We start from the raw sequence: 17,541 nt of genomic DNA, 5'->3' as shown, positions 1-17,541 counted from the left end.
ACTATTCCTTGAGTAATATTTTGCACGAAGTATTACTCTCAGAGGACGCTTGCCCGACAGGCAATAGCTTCCGAAATCATACATCATGAAGTTGTATGTATCTAGTAACAGACAATGCTCTTCAAGTCTTTGTTTAGACGAGGATTTAGAAATGGAACCCCTCTTTATGGGAACCTCTACTTGAGTCTCTTGTAATGGTCCGTTGTTTTCCATCTTAAGTGTTTTCCATCTTATGAGCTTCCCACGCAAGGAGGTGATCTAGACAGAAACTAAGTGGAGATTCAACATAACTTTCCATTCTCTTTTCCAGAGTCTAAGTGTAATAGAAAAGAATAAATCTGACTCCATATGAAATCTGTTTCTTTTCCTTTAACCCTGTGCCCTGTTTTCTGGGCTTAGTCTCGCTAGCTCTGCACCTTTTGTAAAAGAATGTTGCCTCGAGCCTGAAATAGACAGGAGAGCCCGTTCTCAAGGCTCTGACCTTTACAGATGTTAACACTGTTGCACTTATATAAAGATAACAAATTGCAGAATGGAAAATAACGATTGCTTTGTTGGAGGTTTACAGGGACACTGTGATCTGACCACACGGACAGCTGCAAGAACAAAGGATTCCAAGAACAAAGAATTCCTAACCCAAGAAGTTTGCAACAACCGACCACACCCCCTCCCCTTTTTAGTATCAAAGGAGCCTGAATTCTGACTTGAGTAGGATGGTTCTCCAAGACATTAGTCTGCCATCCTCCCGGTCTGCTGGCTTTCTGAATAAAGTCATTAATCCTTGCCCCAACACCTCAGAGTCTCCCGATTTACTGGCCTGTCGTGCAGCGAGCAGAACGAGTTTGGACTCGGTAACATAAATACATCATTAACCCCTCTCTGATTTCCCTCCCAAGTATCTCTTAAATGGTTCCATCCACCTCTCTTCATCTTGGCCGTTCTGGTCGGGGCTACCAGCCTCTCTCTGGATAACAGAGTGACGTGCTGATTCAATGCCCGCCCGCTCTTCCTGTGGCTCCCAACTCTGAGGAATCCATCAAAACCACAGCACTGACCCGGACACACCCCTGCGTAAAGTTCTCCAACAGGGACCTGGATGACTTGGTCACTTTATGTTGTCACCCTCATCTTACGTTCCTCTTTATTTTTCTGCAATGAAAACGTGCCAGCCCCAAACCCAGGGACAGGAGACCCTCACACTTATTCTTCAGCTCCTCGACTGTAGGGCACTGCCACCTGCCTCAGCTCAAATGCCACTCGGTCCTCTTCTGACTGATGACACTGGTTTGCTGGTTCGTGACCACAACACTCTACCTTTCCTCCATGGGGTTGACCATGGCGTGTCATTATAAATTCCATTGGCTATTTTTTTTTTTTTACAATTATTATTGGTTGTGCTTGTACTTCTACTGTAAGTTCCTTGAGGAACAAAGACAGAGCATCCTTCTCTTGACCATCTTCCCCTCAGACACTGACATTTCACTTCACACGGAGTAGCTGCGTATAAATGTTTGTAAAACTCATGAATGGAATAAAAATTATCTGTACCCAATGAGAGGAAAACATGACATATGAAAATATGACATGAAGTTAGCACCTCGGATAATCACAAGTGAATTCCTTACAAAAATTCCTAATTTGGAAACCACTTAATTTCAACCACAAGACAACAGTTTTCCATAATGGTAAGAAAAATATGACCACAGCATTAAAGTTGTAATAAAGACCATAACAGAGAGAACTCTAATGAGAAAAGGTACATGCACCCCAGTGTTCACAGCAGGACTATTTACAATAGCCAAGACTTGGAAGCAGCCTAAATGTCCATCGACAGATGACTGGATAAAGAAGCTGTGGTGTACTTATACAATGGAATACTACTCAGCTACAAAAAAGAATAAAATAATGCCATTTGCAGCCACATGGATGGACCTGGAGATCATCATTCTAAGTGAAGTAAGCGAGAAAGAGAAAGAAAAATACCATATGAGATCTCTCATACATGGAATCTTAAAAAAAAGAGGGAAAAAAAGGACACTATGAACTCATCTACAAAACAGAAACAGACTTGCAGACATTGTAAACAATCTTATGGTTACCGGGGAAAATGTGTGGGAGGGGACAGATTTGGGAGTGTGAGATTTACAAATGTTGGCCACTGAGTATAAAAAATGATTTTTTAATAAGTTTCTTTTGAACAGCACAGGGAACTATGTTCAATATCTTGTAATAACGTTTAATGGAAAAAAATAGGAAAACGAATATATGTAGGTATATGCTTGACTGGGACACGGGGCTGTACACCAGAGATGGACACGTTGCAATTGACCGTACTTCAGCTTTTAAAAAAAAAAATGACTACATATAAAATCCAATGTAATGTATTAGAAATGACAGTGAATGGCTTTTGGGTAATGTTCAATCAATGTAAGTAACGATGAGCAAATGTGAATGCTTACTGAGCTAAACACAGCTGAATGACTTCCGATTCCTTACATCCTGAGACTAATTCCCCTTCCATCCTGTGTTGTCCACTAGGAGTTTAATGCTCAGCTATGTTGCCTGGGTGAAAAGGAGAGCTTGCTAGTATCTCTACAAGCTTTCATATTATCCCTGAATTATTCCATAGAGCACAAGGAGACAGCAGGTGTTCAATGAATCACTGCTAAATTGAAAGATACGGGAATTGAGGGACATTTTTATTTAAACTGAAGTCGCCTACCAATGGTAACAGATGTCACATGTCTACAAGTAGCATGTAATTAATTTCTGCTTTTGTTTGCCTGCCCATGTATTCACCCCAGGGGTATAAGAAAGAGAAAAGTGGGTGAAGTGTGGGAAACAGGGCTACCCAGCCCCATCCAAAAATAAAAGGGTTGGTGGGGCGGTGGGGGTAGGTTGAACAGCATGGGAAACCACCCACACCAACATTTTGGTAAATGAAAGCAGCAAAGAAGCAGTGATGTCAAAGAGCATCCTTTAGAAAGAGTCCAACATGGCAAAGTCGGACATGCTTGCCGGGAGACTGCGGAGGAGACAGAGAAAATGCCTTGGCTTCAGACGTCAGCAAGCAGGAGGCTGACCTCACCTGGCCACTTAACCACCGCGCGCCCCAAGCTCCTTTTCTGTAAAAGGAAGATAATTAATGAGACCGTGGTGGTCCGTATCAGGCACCATGGGCTTGCAAGTTGGTGAACCGCGCTGACGAAAGATCTGAGAATAATCTGAGCAGGACACAGTAATATTCCCCCAGCCCTACACTAAGATCAGCTCTCCTGGAGCCATGAAGCCGGAATGTGTTCTGCTGACCTAATTTTAGTCTTTGCTTTGTAAGTATTTCTAATAATCTTAGGGATGAGCTAAACTTTTAGTGTTTGGTCTTCCCATATTCCACTATTACTATTAATATATGATTATACATTCCACTCAATGTATTTAGATCAAAGCTAAATAAAATTATTTTCATCTTAAGAATTCCAGTAGGGTACCAGGAATAATGGAGTATAAGGTCATTATCACATACCTGAGATGGGAAATCAGCCAATAATTATAATGCCGTATCTTTATCTTTCAACTTCTTTTTGTCCCCTTATTTTGATTTTCCCTTATCACGGCCTCATTTTTAGACACTTAAAAGCTGTTGATACAATTCGATGAAGGTGCATACTTGTTCCCATAAAACACCAAGTTTATGCTGATATTCGAGGGGATATAAAAATAACAATATAATCTTTTTTTTCCATCAATGGGGGTGAAGATTTTAAGAGTCAATCCAAGAGCATCTTTAGGAACTTTGTAAACAAACACCAGCATCTTATAACCTTATAACCTTGAAGTGAGTGAAAGATTTAAAGCAGGGTTTTCACAATAGATGGTGCATTTTCGAGCAGGGGCTCTCAAACGGGGATGACGTTGACCCACAGAGGAGATGTGACAATATGTGGAGACGTTACTGGTTTTCAAAACTCGAGGTGGGGGTTCTACTGGGATCTAGTGGGTAGAAGGCAAGGATGGTGATAAAGATTTTCCAATCCACAAGTCATACCCAGGCTTACATGTCACTAGTGCCAAGGCTGAGAGATCCAGTCATAAAGGGAAGAGAGAGAGGAGGGAAGGAAGGGAGGGAGGAAGGAAGGAAAGAGGGAGGAAAGAAAAGCAGCTTGGTATGATGATAGTCTGATATATGTAAAAAGACAGATCATTTATTCCTAAAAGTAACTCTGGGAACTAGACATTTTTGTCTCCATTTTACTGCAGGGGCATTAACAATACCTTCAGAGGTTAATGACTTGCCCCAAATATCACAGGTTCCAAGATTCTACCACGGGGAAGCCTTCTGTTTACATAAGGCGAGAATAAGGGGGCAGTGACTGGACGTTCTCAGCTTCCCAAGGTCCCCGCTTACGTCCCCTGTCTTCTGTGCCACAAAACGGAACCCTCGTGAAAGGAATACACATTTTCATACATCAACATAGCAGGATCTGGTTCTTAAAAATGCCCGTTCCTTACAGAACATTAAAGGGGATTCTGTTCCTGGTCAGGAAGCTGCTCCCAGAAGTTGGGCGTGACTCCACATCAATACTGGATGAGTGTCACCCACACACACGCAAAAATGAAGTTACCATTTGAATGCTGGTTTTCTTCTCATCCTCCTGTTTAGGATTAGTACGCACCATTACAACGTGCAGCTCTAGTCCTGTCAACTGCATAATGCTGTCAAATCCCTTTTCATGAAACCCATTCTCTCGTGGACCTGTGTTACAGAGTGAGAGAGAGTCTAATTCTCTCTGGGAAAAAAAAAATGCAATTGGCTTGTAGGAAACAGTATACGGGACTGGATTTCACAACCAGATAGGATAAACATCACTATTTCCTCCGTTCCTTCCCTATCTCTTTCCTTCCTTCCTTCCTTCCCTCTGTCCCTCTCTTTGTTTCTCCTTCTCTTTCTTTCTTGATATGGTGAAACTTTCTGAAAGGAAAAGCTTCCACTTAACACCAGCAGCAGATAAAGCAGCCCTCTGAGAGACCGCCTCTCTATAGTACAGTTGCATCTGGATTAAGACGTATTGGTGGTGAGTTTCCAGGCTTACCCACCTAAGGGAAATAGCCCAGGTGGATGCTCCCCCACCAGCGTGAGCTAAAGGATACCTGAGTGTCCTCAGTAATGAGAAAACTGGGAAAGGGGATTTGCCATGAGAGAGGAGGTCCATGGTTGCAGTCATGTCAGGGCATGAGAGGAGACACCTGAGGGTAACCAATCAGCAAGACAGGGGACAATGTAGCAAAGTGGAGACGTTGGACCCCCACGTGGGCTCAAATCTCACACTCCAGTCAGGAGTACGAGCAAACCTGTTTGGGGAAAGGATCCCCAACACCGAATCCTGAAAGTTCCCACAGATTAAGATCAAGCAAACATGAGCTCACAATCAGAGATCACTGAGCACCAGAGCATGGAGCTTTTTAAAGTACTGTCTATAAAATGTAAACAGCCATGTAAGAAATGTTGAAAGAGATAAAGGATGGAAGATAAACAGGGAAGCGAGATACAGGAAATTGCTGGGAAAGACAAAGAACATTTGAAAAATGGCCATGTAGGAATTAAACAAGGGGAAATGACAATTGTTGGCATAAACAGCAATCAGTAGGCTAGTCAAAGAGCAGAGCAGACACAGTAGAAAAGAGAGCGAATGGAAGATACAGCTTAGAAAGCTTTACAAAACACAGCAGAGACACAGAAATGAACAATAGGAAAGTGAAATTTGGGGACATTATGTGTGAAAATGAGAATGTGTAAGATGTATCTATTAGAGTCCCATGAAGAGAAAATGAAATGGAGAAGACACATATTTGAACATTTCCTCAACACCTAGGTAAATATTTAGAGAGTTCTGGTAAATATATATACATATATAATGATATTAATAATATTTCATATATTATATACAAAATACACACGTGCACATGTATTTAATAACTTGCATAAATTGAACTACATTTCCCAAAGTAGATACTTTCTATTATTTATTTATACAGACAAATCCTAGCACTGAAAGGAATTATGTTACTGTATTTTATAATTCTTAAATAATGGAAACACACTATTGAGAAAATAACGCCAGTCATGAAAGAATAAAGTACTTTTTTTAAAATCACCATCCACTTTTTCACCCTAGTCATAAATAACTATGAAACACACTCCAACGTCCTGATTTGAAAGTTACCAAAGTTTATCATTCTAGTTTCAATCAATCGGTATTCTAATGATGTGCCCCACACACAGGGATTTATTCAGTCCTCATTCAGTGTCAGGATGACCGTCAGAGAAGATGGGTTTGTCTTCCCATTTTACAAACAGCACCACTGAGACACCAAGAGGTGAAAACCATTTTTCTAGAGCCACGGGACGTGTAAGTTTTATTTTTCTCAACATTCCATCCTAAAGTGTTAGGCACGAAGCAGAGCACCGAAGTCAAGTGACTTGAAAGTCACTGCCGAATTTCGGACACCAAATTTGGGTGGACCATGTGTAAAGGTTTAGAGTGTCCATGAAAAAAAAGTTCACCACATAAAACAAAAAGAACAGGCGACGATTTCAAATTTTCATTAGAGCGTTATTTTCTAGGATACAATTGCTCTACTAGAGCACTCAAGATGGCACCCTGGGTAGAGGTCTGCGTTGATGAGATTTAGTTGTTACATTCTATTAAAAGGTAGCTAAGGCTTTAAGAATGTGTGTGTGTGTAATTAAGGTGACGTTGACAAGTGCATTAACATGGGCCCTGAGAGCCCGCTTTTGGTATCTTGTGCTCAGCAGACACACACTCCAGTGAGCATGTTGTATCCTGGAGGACACACGTCACTCTCTTGCGGACGGAGGGTTTTAAAGGAACATCAGGATAACAACGCCACGCAAATGTTACAGGTTCAATACGGCGATGCCTGAATGCCATGCATAAATCTGTGCTTGTTAAACTCTTAAACTGCACCTCACCTTCCAAGCAACGGCCACCTTGAAGACGTAGCCTTGTCACAATGCTCATCGCCTAAAGACTAAAAGAGTTTTGACGGGTTTTTTGGGTTTTTTTTTCAATATGCAGTCACGCTGGTTTCTGTAAAGAGGGGATTTAACCTTTTGAGATGATATCATATAATTGCAACAGCTACAAATAATTACCAATGAAATTCATGTTCATGCCATGTTTTAGACAAATGTTCCCCATGTGGGCTGAGGAGTCATCACAGAATTGAATGGATGAGGGCATGGGGGCTCAGTGCGTCAGAGGACAAGCGACGCCCTCTGAGCTGACAGCCGGCCAAGTCTGGAGACACTCCTGGTTGCCACAACTCGCTCTTGTGTGTAGCGGTCATGGATGCTGTGAAACATCGTGCAATGACAACAGTGCCCATGGCGATAAGCCCTGGGTCTGAGGAAGAAACAGGTGGAAAAACCCGAATGGCCCCTGGCCTGACTCCGTGCATCCCCTGTATGTAGCATCTCCATCTGACCACGGAAGCCCCAGCGTTCAATGGTTTGGAATTTCAGCTGAAACGTTTCCTCACCATCAAGCACACTGTTAATTATGCCAGTGGAGGGTACTCACCATGAAACAGAACTGTCTGTCTACACAAGGGAAGAACCATTTCACGTCCTGCAGCCCAGGAAGAAGGTACATTTCACACACAAATCCTGATGCCACGGGACAGGTCTAGTTGACTCCAAACGGGGAGCCCCTCCTGACTCAAGCTCACCCTAGTGACCATTTGCACAGCGGAGAGGACGACCAGCCACTAATCGAACACATTCAAAGCCTGTCTCAGGGCAGGTCCTTCAATCTCCCCACCCTCTTTTTTTGTGGATTGTCACGGTCAATTAACATTGGTCCTTCCCATTCTGAACCAGCCCCACTTCCTGCCTGTAACACACAGCCTCTCCCAGAGATCAGCGGCCACGCTGGAGTTGGAAAAACGGAAACAATCATCTCATTATTTGAAATCACTGGCATCGGACATCCAGTGTGCAATGTGCCCTGATTAACTGTGAACTTTTAGCATCTTCTGCTCAGAATTAACCTTTGGAATACGCATCTTTAAAAGAAATATTAATGATGGTAACAAACGTCCCAGAACAATGATGGAATTTACAATGCAATTGGTTTTCTGTTTTCAAAAGGAAGGCTCGTGTGTCCCTAGACTCCCCAAATGCCTCTTGTAGAAGAATGGACAGTGTTAAGTCATTACGTGAGGAATTTAAGGTCAAAGATGTTAATGTGCTGAGAGCCTCTGGCCACTTGATATGAAAATCTCATAGACAGAAGCCAGCACATACGGACATGAGTGTGTCGTCGGACCAAAAACAAAACATTTCAGAAACGTTTTGGCTAAAACCAACCATTTCTGCTCCAGCAAAAGCAAGTTTCCAAATCAAGTTATTTAAAAAAATTAATCTCTAAAATCACATGTTTGACTACTTATGTAAATACATCACAGTGAAAAAGAATGTGACAATGACTATGTATATATTCATGAATAACTGAAAAATTGTGCGCTACCCTAGAAATTGACAAAACATTGTAAACTGATTATAACTCAGTAAAATAAAATTAGAAAACAGAAAAAGAAAAAAAAACCAAAAAACCCCCACAATTTCTAGTGAAAACTAAGAAGTACGCAATTATGAATTGTCTTTCATATTAGCATTTTGTAGATTGGCAAACATAAATACCAACAAATTCTAAAAACCATGTGCTTTCTTATACTTATTAATAGTCCTGAATACCTTTAATTTCTCTGTAAAAGGAAGCCAATGTTTATCAATTAATGGTTTAGTATTTTATTATCTCATTGGCATTTGATTTATTAGAAGAATTTTTATGATACCAAGCTATTTTTTGCTGACAAATTTGTAACAGATATAACAAAATTTTATTGATTTTGATTAAACCTAGGTATAACAAGGGGAGAAAAAGGCTGAAATTAAAAACAAAAATAAAGTAAATACATCTCAAGGACGCTTCATTGTCCCCAAGCAGCTGGATTCCTACAAGGGAGGGAAAGACTCTCAACACTGGGGTCTGAGCTGTAAGTGCATTAACTAGACCTCGAATGGCTCACTCATCTCTCACACACGGTTATCATCTATTAATGATGGATTAATGGCATCCATCTCACAGGACGCGAGTCATACCACTGAAACATCTACGGGGCATTTGGGACATTGCAAAGTCCTATAAACATGTGAGCAAAGATGATATAAGTAAATAAATGTATAAAACACTGATTGTAAGGCATTTGTGCTTTGAGTCACTGAAGCTGCGTAACACAGGACCTTGGAAAATTATCTCAGTTGGTTGCAGAAGGAAAAAATGCTGGCTTTACAATATGGTGGACGCTGGATGTAGACCCATGAGCGACAGACAACAAAGGAGAGCGTGGATTTTAAGATACACTTTTTTCTTCCATTGAGAAAGGATTGTGTTGTCTACAAAGAGCCTTCCTCGCTGCTGAAGGTGCTGATAACAAGCTAAAACTACAGGACAGTGTAAACAGAGGTGGTGAGCGGACCGTGTACACATGCTCTCCAGGCTACGTTGCACACCTTCTGTCCACGTGACCACTGACCACCGAGATCCCGCACAATCTGGTCCCGCAGGTCCACCATTAGTGATTTGAAACCCTTGAGAAGGAACATGCTTTGGGGGAAGGAAGGGAACTGAGAATTTCTCTATTTTTTTACGTACATCATGCAACAGCCCTTGAAGAACCCAGGACATCGTTCCACAATCAAATTCAGTGATAACGTGTAAGAGCGTTCTTACACAGGATGAATCTGGGAAGGTAGTGGATAGAAATGGTTCAACATGAAAAAGAAGGAAATCTACACCAACGGGGGAGTACTGAATGTGGCCACTTTGTCATAAACGCCAAAAGAAGATTTGAAAGACAAGGCTTCAACGAGAATTATGAAATATTGAATAAATAAACACTAATTGGGTATGGATATTTCAGAAGAGACAGATTCAGTAATAATATTAGGACGCTGGTTCATCCAATTTGGTCGTGTCATTTTCAGATATTATAAAATTTAAGATGCATTACTAGTTTAATTTCATTATCATCAGCGAGATTATGTCTGAGAATTGCAGTCTTAGTATATGCTCACAGTTTTAGATAGGAATAAAAATGTACTAAAAATGAGCAAGATTTCTACACGGAAAATGACAAAAATTGCCCCTCCTAAAATGAAGAAGATTCATATAAACAGAGAGCCAAATCATGTTCATGGATTGGATAACTCAACAGTCTAAAGTTGTCAAATTGTTTATACATTCATCACCAATTTAATTAAAAATCCCCAAATCCCATTTCTTTGTTAAAAATAATACACGTTCTCTCAACCTGTATGGTCTTACAAACACTTTACTAAACGCATTTCTAATATTTTAAACTTAAGTTGGCTATGATTGATCGTGTTATTGTAAATTTCATTTTTCTAACGTGTTGAGTAGAGAAGTGAAACATTTGTGTCTCTCTTTAATCCTGGGACCTTGCTAAAATCACTTGGGTGTTTTAGCAGTTTGTAAAATGCCTGAGGAGTTTGCGTATAACAAAAGCATGTCATCTGCACATAAAGACAGTTCTTTCCAAATACATATTCTTAATTCTTTTTTTTTTTTAACCTCCCTGCCCTGGTGAAGACATCCAGTTAATTCACTGCTAAAGACACATAGGGAGAGTGGACCTCCTTCTTTTGTTCCAGATTTTAAGATAAAACCAATGAAGAGTCTGGCTGTTCTTTTGAAAATGCTCATAGTAGCATGATAAAATGTGAGGAATACAACAACTTAAATCTAATAAAACAGTCTTAAATGATGCTGCTGTGGTTGTAAAAACAGAATTCCGGACAGTCCCTCACCCTAACCCTAGCCAGCTAGCCTCTCTATGGGACCCCGGAGCAAATTTACACAACCCGCAAAACGAGTTTAAAATGGTTTAACAAGCGGAGGGAGAAATAGTGAAAGACTGAAAAAAAAGAAAAGAAAAACACTGTATACTCTCAGCTCCTGTGGCAAACAGGTACCATGACTGACGATACTCTAAAAGACGCCTTTAGCACATGTACTGTCCACTTGAATAATAATTAAAAAAAAAAAGATGTGCATCACCCTTCAGTTCGGAGCGCTCCCCCCCCCCCCCCGCCACCCGCACGATAGCTTAGAATCACGAACAACTCAAATCAATTCAACCGCAGGCTTAAAACAAATGACCAAAGTCCTTAAATCAGAACTCTTCACGAGCGCTTCTGGAAGAGTCAACACACAGCATCTCAAATCTGTGAGTGACAAGCTTTGATTGTTTGCAGTCTGACTTTGGGAAGAGAAAAACAAGAAAGAGAAAAAAAAGAGAAGGAGAGAAGGAGAGAAGGAGAGAAGGAGAGGAGAGAAGGAGAGAGAGAGAGAAACAAAAAGAAAAAGAAAGAAAGAAAGAAAGAAAGAAAGAAAGAAAGAAAGAAAGAAAGAAAGAAAGAAAGAAAGAAAGAAAGAAAGAAAGAAAGAAAGAAAGAAAGAAAAAGAAAGGAAGGAAGGAAGGAAGGAAGGAAGGAAGGAAAGAAGGAAGGAAGAGAGAAAGAAAGAGGAGAGAAAGAAAGAGGAGAGAGAAAGAAAGAGGAGAGAGAGAAAGAAAGAAAGGAAGGAAGGAAGGAAGGAAGGAAGGGAAAAGAAAAGAAGAAAAGAAAAGAAAAGAAAAATAAAGAAGGAAGAAAGAAAGACAGAGCTCAACAGAACAGTGAGGACTCAGTAACTCTAACCTAAAATGTGGGAAGAAAAGAAGCCAGTGTGAAACTGGAAAAGCACGAGGAACTAGGAGAAGAGGACATGCATCTGAGAATCACAAATGGAGCCCAGCAAAGTTCTTCTGATGGAGAATACAAACTCCCTAAGACAAGGACCACTTTGTATTCATCTCTCCATCCCCAAAGTCTATCATTGGGTTAGACGGGTGTGGACAACAACAATTAAAAAAAAAAAAGTGATTCAGAGATTGGATATTATTACAGAAAAGAGGACAGGAGTCCACAGAATCACACTTGTGGGGCAGAATGAAAAGCGCATACTGCACGGCACACTTCACAGACCTTCCCCCATCTGCGTTTCCATTTTTCCCTCTTGTCTATCCCCTCTTTGCCCTTCAGCCAGACCTGTATCCTCAGATCTTGGATTATGCCAGCCCCCCCCCCGCCACCTCAACCCCAGGGCCTTTGCACATGCCAGTCCTGCTACCAGCAGGATCTTCTTGCCCTAATAAGCAACCCCCACCCTTTCGTTTCCCTTTTCTTTTCATTGTTATCAGGGATCCTGCTGACCAGATCCCTGAAATGACCCCACCAGCAATGAAGACTTATTATAGTTTGCAATTATCCTTAAGGGTACGTAGTTGGTCATTTTTCCTCCACCGTTAGACAAGAGTTTCTCAACCTCGTTGGGCACTGTTGACATTCTGGGTCAGGTGACTGTTTCTCGTGGGGGCAGTCTGGTGTGCTGAAGGACGTTCACGAGCTTCTCCAGCTTCTACCCACGAGCGGGAAGCCCCAGTCATGACAGTCCAAACTGTCTCAAGACGTTGACACATGTCCCCTGGGGGGCAAAATCGCCCCTGATTGAGAATCGCTGATCTAGGGTGCAAGCTCCACTAACTTACAAACGATGTCTGTTTTGCCCAAAGTTCTGTTTTAAGAGTGTCGTTCCGTGGGGAACACGCAGGAGGTGCTCAAGGCACTTTGGTGGACACATGAACCCACCAGCAGTAACTGTGGGTTAATTTCCGACCGGGTTACAGCTGGTGGAATATTCTGGGAGCGACAATTCAGATCAGCAAGTCTTACTCATCCGTTTGTATCGAGGTCTGAGCACGAAAGTGGCTCCGAAGTGCATCCAACAACGCCTCACTTGCGTCCTCTCACGACCTTTTTGTTGTCACCGTCATTCTGTCCTTCCTTCCTCTCTTTCTGAAGGCAAGACCCGTTTCTTCATTCTCTGGAGGGCTTCTCTCCACAGGCATCCACCTTTCAAAACCTGATTGGGATAAGAAGCCTGCTGCCGGGGGCAGGGTGTAGCTCAGTGGTAGAGTGCGTGCCTCGTATGCACGAGGTCCTGGGTTCAATTCCCAGCACTGACATTAAAAAAAAATTAAATAAAAATTTAATTAACTACCCCTACAAGAAAAAAAAAAAAAGAAAGAAAGAAAGCTGCTGCCCGTCGCTACATCACTGAGAACTACTTACATCACAATGCCTTTGGCGAAGCAACAGCTCAATACATTTTGTGCTGCTGGGCTGGACTGCATCCAACAGCAGCGTTGAACACACGCACACGGAGGAAGCACAGGATGCCGGGAAAACGGTCTGATGACCCTGTGATGCGGTTGATCTGAAGTCAAGGCACCCGCCTTTGCCTACTTGTTGGGAATAAAATCCAGCATAATCATCTTTTCTGGGCTTTTTCTTTCCCTACTGAATAAGGTGAGTGCATGTCCCCACCTCGTTCAACCACCGTCGGACAAAATGAGAGGCTGCCTGTGATCGGCCAAGTGAAAAGTATATTGTTTTGGTTTTCTGAAAACAAAGCCAGCAGGGTTTTCACTTCCATCAGGTTCTACCACCTGGGAGGGCTGAGTGTCAAAAACTGCATTGCAGCGTAATGTACGGATGCAGGTAAAGGTTCAGTGGGAGTGCATTGGGGGAATTTATTCCTAACCAGGACCGGTTGGCAATGGAATCTCACCTTATCTATCTATCTACTCAATAAGGGAAGAAAAGCCAAAAAGAGAAACAGTACTTTCAAACTATAAGGTTGATGTGCTTGTCAGACTGCACCCCCCCATGAAATTCGTCAGAAATGTAAGCTTATTTTAAAAGCCAGTATTCAAGAATTAGATAGATACACAGATGGATGGACAGATGGGTGGATGGATGGATGGATGGCTGGATGGATGGATAGATACATGGAAGGAAGAGGGATAGATGGATGGATAGACGGATGGAAAGACAGATAGATGGATAGATTAGATGGGAGGGTGGATGGATGGATGGATGGATGGATAGATAGATAAATAGATAGGTGGGTGGGTGGATGGATGGATGGATGGATGGATAGATGGAAAGATAGATAGATAGATAGATAGATAGATAGATAGATAGATAGATAGATAGATAGATAGATAGATAGATAGTTGGATGGATGGATGGATAAATAGGTAGGTAGGTAGGTAGATGGATGGATGGGTAGATAGATAGGTAGATAGATAGATGGGTGGATGGATAGATAGATGATTCATAGATAGATGGATGTTTGGACAGATAAATAGGTGGGTGGATGGATAGATAGGATGGACAGATGGATGGATAGATACATAGATAGATAAATAGATAGATGGATGGATGGGTAGGTAGATAGATAGATGGGTGGATGTATGGATAGAAAGAATAGCTAAATGATAGACAGACAGATGACAGACAGATATAGACAGATAGATAAAATACTATTAATGACAATTAATGAGGCGAATGGAGAATTTAATCCCTGAGGGAGAATTTTAATTCTGTCGAAGGAATGGTAATGCAGCCATAGCATCATTTATCGATTAATTTCAAACAATTAGATTGCACGTACACATCCTCACAGTGTCCTCTAAGCTATGTGGCTTTTGACTGAATTGTACCAAAGAGAAATAGATATGACAGACATCTCCCTATATAGACATGTAGATGGATGGATAGACGACAGAGAGGTAGAAATAGACACACACACACGTGTGCATGTGTTTGTAGGTCAGATTATATATATGCAAATATGTAGAAACTTTTGCGCATATATGCATACATATAAGTATATATATATATATATATAGGATTGTATGTTTGTCTGTGTACAGTGTAACTCACTTACTTAACCAAGACCTGCAACTCCTTGGGTTCTGTAAATGTAAAATACACTCATCCACGTGTAGCCAGGCTGCTTATTACAGAGGGAGGGCCAGGATATTTAGCCATATCTGCTCGTAAGAACTTTGATCATCAACAAATCAGTCCGTTAACAGCACACAAGGGTCTGACTGTCTTCACGAGGAAGCTGCCCGGGAAAGTCGAGGACCTCCTGTTTTCGGAAATGATGAAGGCTTGGAAAAGACAGCAGTGGGGAAGTGTATGCTGACTTCCACCGGGGCCGCTCAGAGGGTAAGAGTAGAGTCCGGGTGAGGGGAGGGACTGAGGGCCTTGCTTCAGGGAGAGGCCATCCGGAGAGACCAGCGTTCCCACCGACCTCCCTGCTCTACGCGTTTCCCGGGGACCCACGCAGCGATTGGCAGGTGGACCCCGGGACTCACCTGCAGGGGGAGGGGAGGTACAAAAACAGCGTGTATGGGGACAGAGGCACGAAAAAGACCCTCGCACACGGACCCAGCTGAATGGAGCTCCCGGGTGGACGGACAACGGTCGGGATGGAAGCACCGCGGTTAGACGTCTGTGCTGTTTAAACCACCGTGATACTTCCTATGTGGGAGCAGCAACTGCGTGCACAAAACCAAATTATTTTAGTCTCTTTCATCAATGTGATTCTATAAAACCTGCAAGCGTCTCTCTCCTTTTTGTGGGACCTTCACGCGTAGTCTCAGATGGGTGTGTATCGATGTGTACAACCTACAACATGGAATGAAATGTCTCAACGGGTGTCACTTACTGAAGTCAAACCAAAAAATGTGCCTCAAAAGAGTCTTGCCTTAAACCTGTAGATTAGCCTCTTTCAAATAGAAACATTGTAAGTGAACGAAGGTAAGTGCATTCAATACTTTCCGGTATTAGAAAGTGTCGCCTCATCTGCTTTAATAAGTAAATTATGTATTTTCTTAATGAATGTTATAATGGGGAAATTATCATCTTGCTCTAATGGCCATGGGTTTCCAGAACCATGCCTTGGAAATCCATCTCGATAATTAAGCCGGGAGTTTAACTGACAAACAGGGCTCACGTCAAGACTCATCCTTCACCTCCTTTCAACACAAAGAAATGTCATTATTTTGATGGGAGCCAGTTTTTTTTTTTTTCCAGCTTTCATAATCTTCTATCAGTCTTTAGAGGTAAGGGAGGGAGGCAGTTAGATTGTCTGCTGTCTCTTGGAAATCAGTAAATATGACTAAAATTACTGTGGGCCCTGGGTGCATCCCAGGCTACGTTGCACACCTTCTGTCCACGTGACCACTGACCACCGAGATCCCGCACAATCTGGTCCCGCAGGTCCACCATTAGTGATTTGAAACCCTTGAGAAGGAACATGCTTTGGGAGAAGGAAGGGAACTGAGAATTTCTCTATTTTTTTACGTACATAACGCAACAGCCCTTGAAGAATCCAGGACATCGTTCCACAATCAAATTCACTGATAACGTTCACAGCAAGATATCTAAATGTGGGAAAATAAAGACCATCAACTGCCACTTGTCAGGTCAGGTTTTGCCCCAGATGAGTTGTAAAATCATTCCCATACTTTGAACTCGAATTGTCCATAAGGGGCTCTGGATGGGCGTACCTTCTGATCTCCTCCAGCCAGTCCTAAGACCGCATGCACAGCAGGGAAGCCAGGACATCCCATCTCGAGAAAGGGTTTCAGGTTGCGTGCATCGCGGCGGGTTAACACTTTGACAGTGGAAAGCCAGGCACCCTGGATGGGATCAGTGAAGATGAACATGAACAGTTCCTGAGACCATGTGAACCTTCTCCACTCACGCCGTCAGTGCACGCGGCGGTCAGGGCCACAGGAATCCCGGCTCGACCACTTCCTGCATCTGAGTCTCCGAACTGAACACAGAAGCATTCTGAACCTCAACTCTCGGTCCTAATGGACAACACAGGCTTACCAGGGGACGCCACACCCACGGCTTATTCACTCAGATAGATGGAACAAGGAACCGTCCTTTCAGCAGGCTCTGAGTGCGCTGGTCACAGGGAGCACGGGGCAATGGTAGCTGGTACCATTACTGTTATCCTCACGTTGACAGTGTTATTTGTTGTTAAGTTTTAGCAGCGTCCACAAAACTACATGGAGACTCAGAAGCCCAGGGCTTAGAATAAATGCAGAAGAGGGTGTGGAGAAAAGGGAACCCTCCTACACTGTTTGGAGGAATGTAAATTGGTGCAACCACTATGGAGAACAGGATGGAGGTTCCTTAAAAAACTAAAAAGTAGACTTATCCTATGACCCAGCAATCCCACTCCTGGGTTTATATCCAGAGAAAACTCTAATTCGAAAAGTTACGTGCACTCCACTGTGCATAGCAGCGCTATTTACAGTGGCCAAGACGTGGAAACAGCCTAAATGTCCATCCACAGGTGACTGGATGGAGAAGTTATGGTCTATTTATACAATGGAATACTACTCAGCCATAAAAAGGCGTGAAATAATGCCATCTGTCTGCAGCAACATTGATGGACTTGGAGGCCGTTATGCCAAGTCAAATAACTCACACAGAGAAAGAGAAATACTGTGTAGTATCACTTT

At 42.3% G+C, this 17,541-nt stretch overlaps 1 protein-coding gene and 1 non-coding gene across 6 annotated transcripts in view; one reads left to right on the top strand and one right to left on the bottom strand.

Moving 5' to 3' along the window:
- LOC105091671 (neuroligin-4, X-linked) overlaps nt 1-17,541 on the bottom strand; it is a 302,749-nt gene that overhangs the window by 172,957 nt on the left and 112,251 nt on the right. The window lies entirely within an intron of this gene.
- On the top strand, nt 13,097-13,170 carry TRNAT-CGU (transfer RNA threonine (anticodon CGU)). The gene has a single exon. It is a non-coding gene; the product is annotated as a tRNA-Thr (tRNA).

Source organism: Camelus dromedarius, chromosome X (assembly GCF_036321535.1).
Source record: "Camelus dromedarius isolate mCamDro1 chromosome X, mCamDro1.pat, whole genome shotgun sequence".
Classification (NCBI taxonomy): domain Eukaryota; kingdom Metazoa; phylum Chordata; class Mammalia; order Artiodactyla; family Camelidae; genus Camelus; species Camelus dromedarius.
This window is presented reverse-complemented; position numbering and strand designations above follow the sequence as displayed.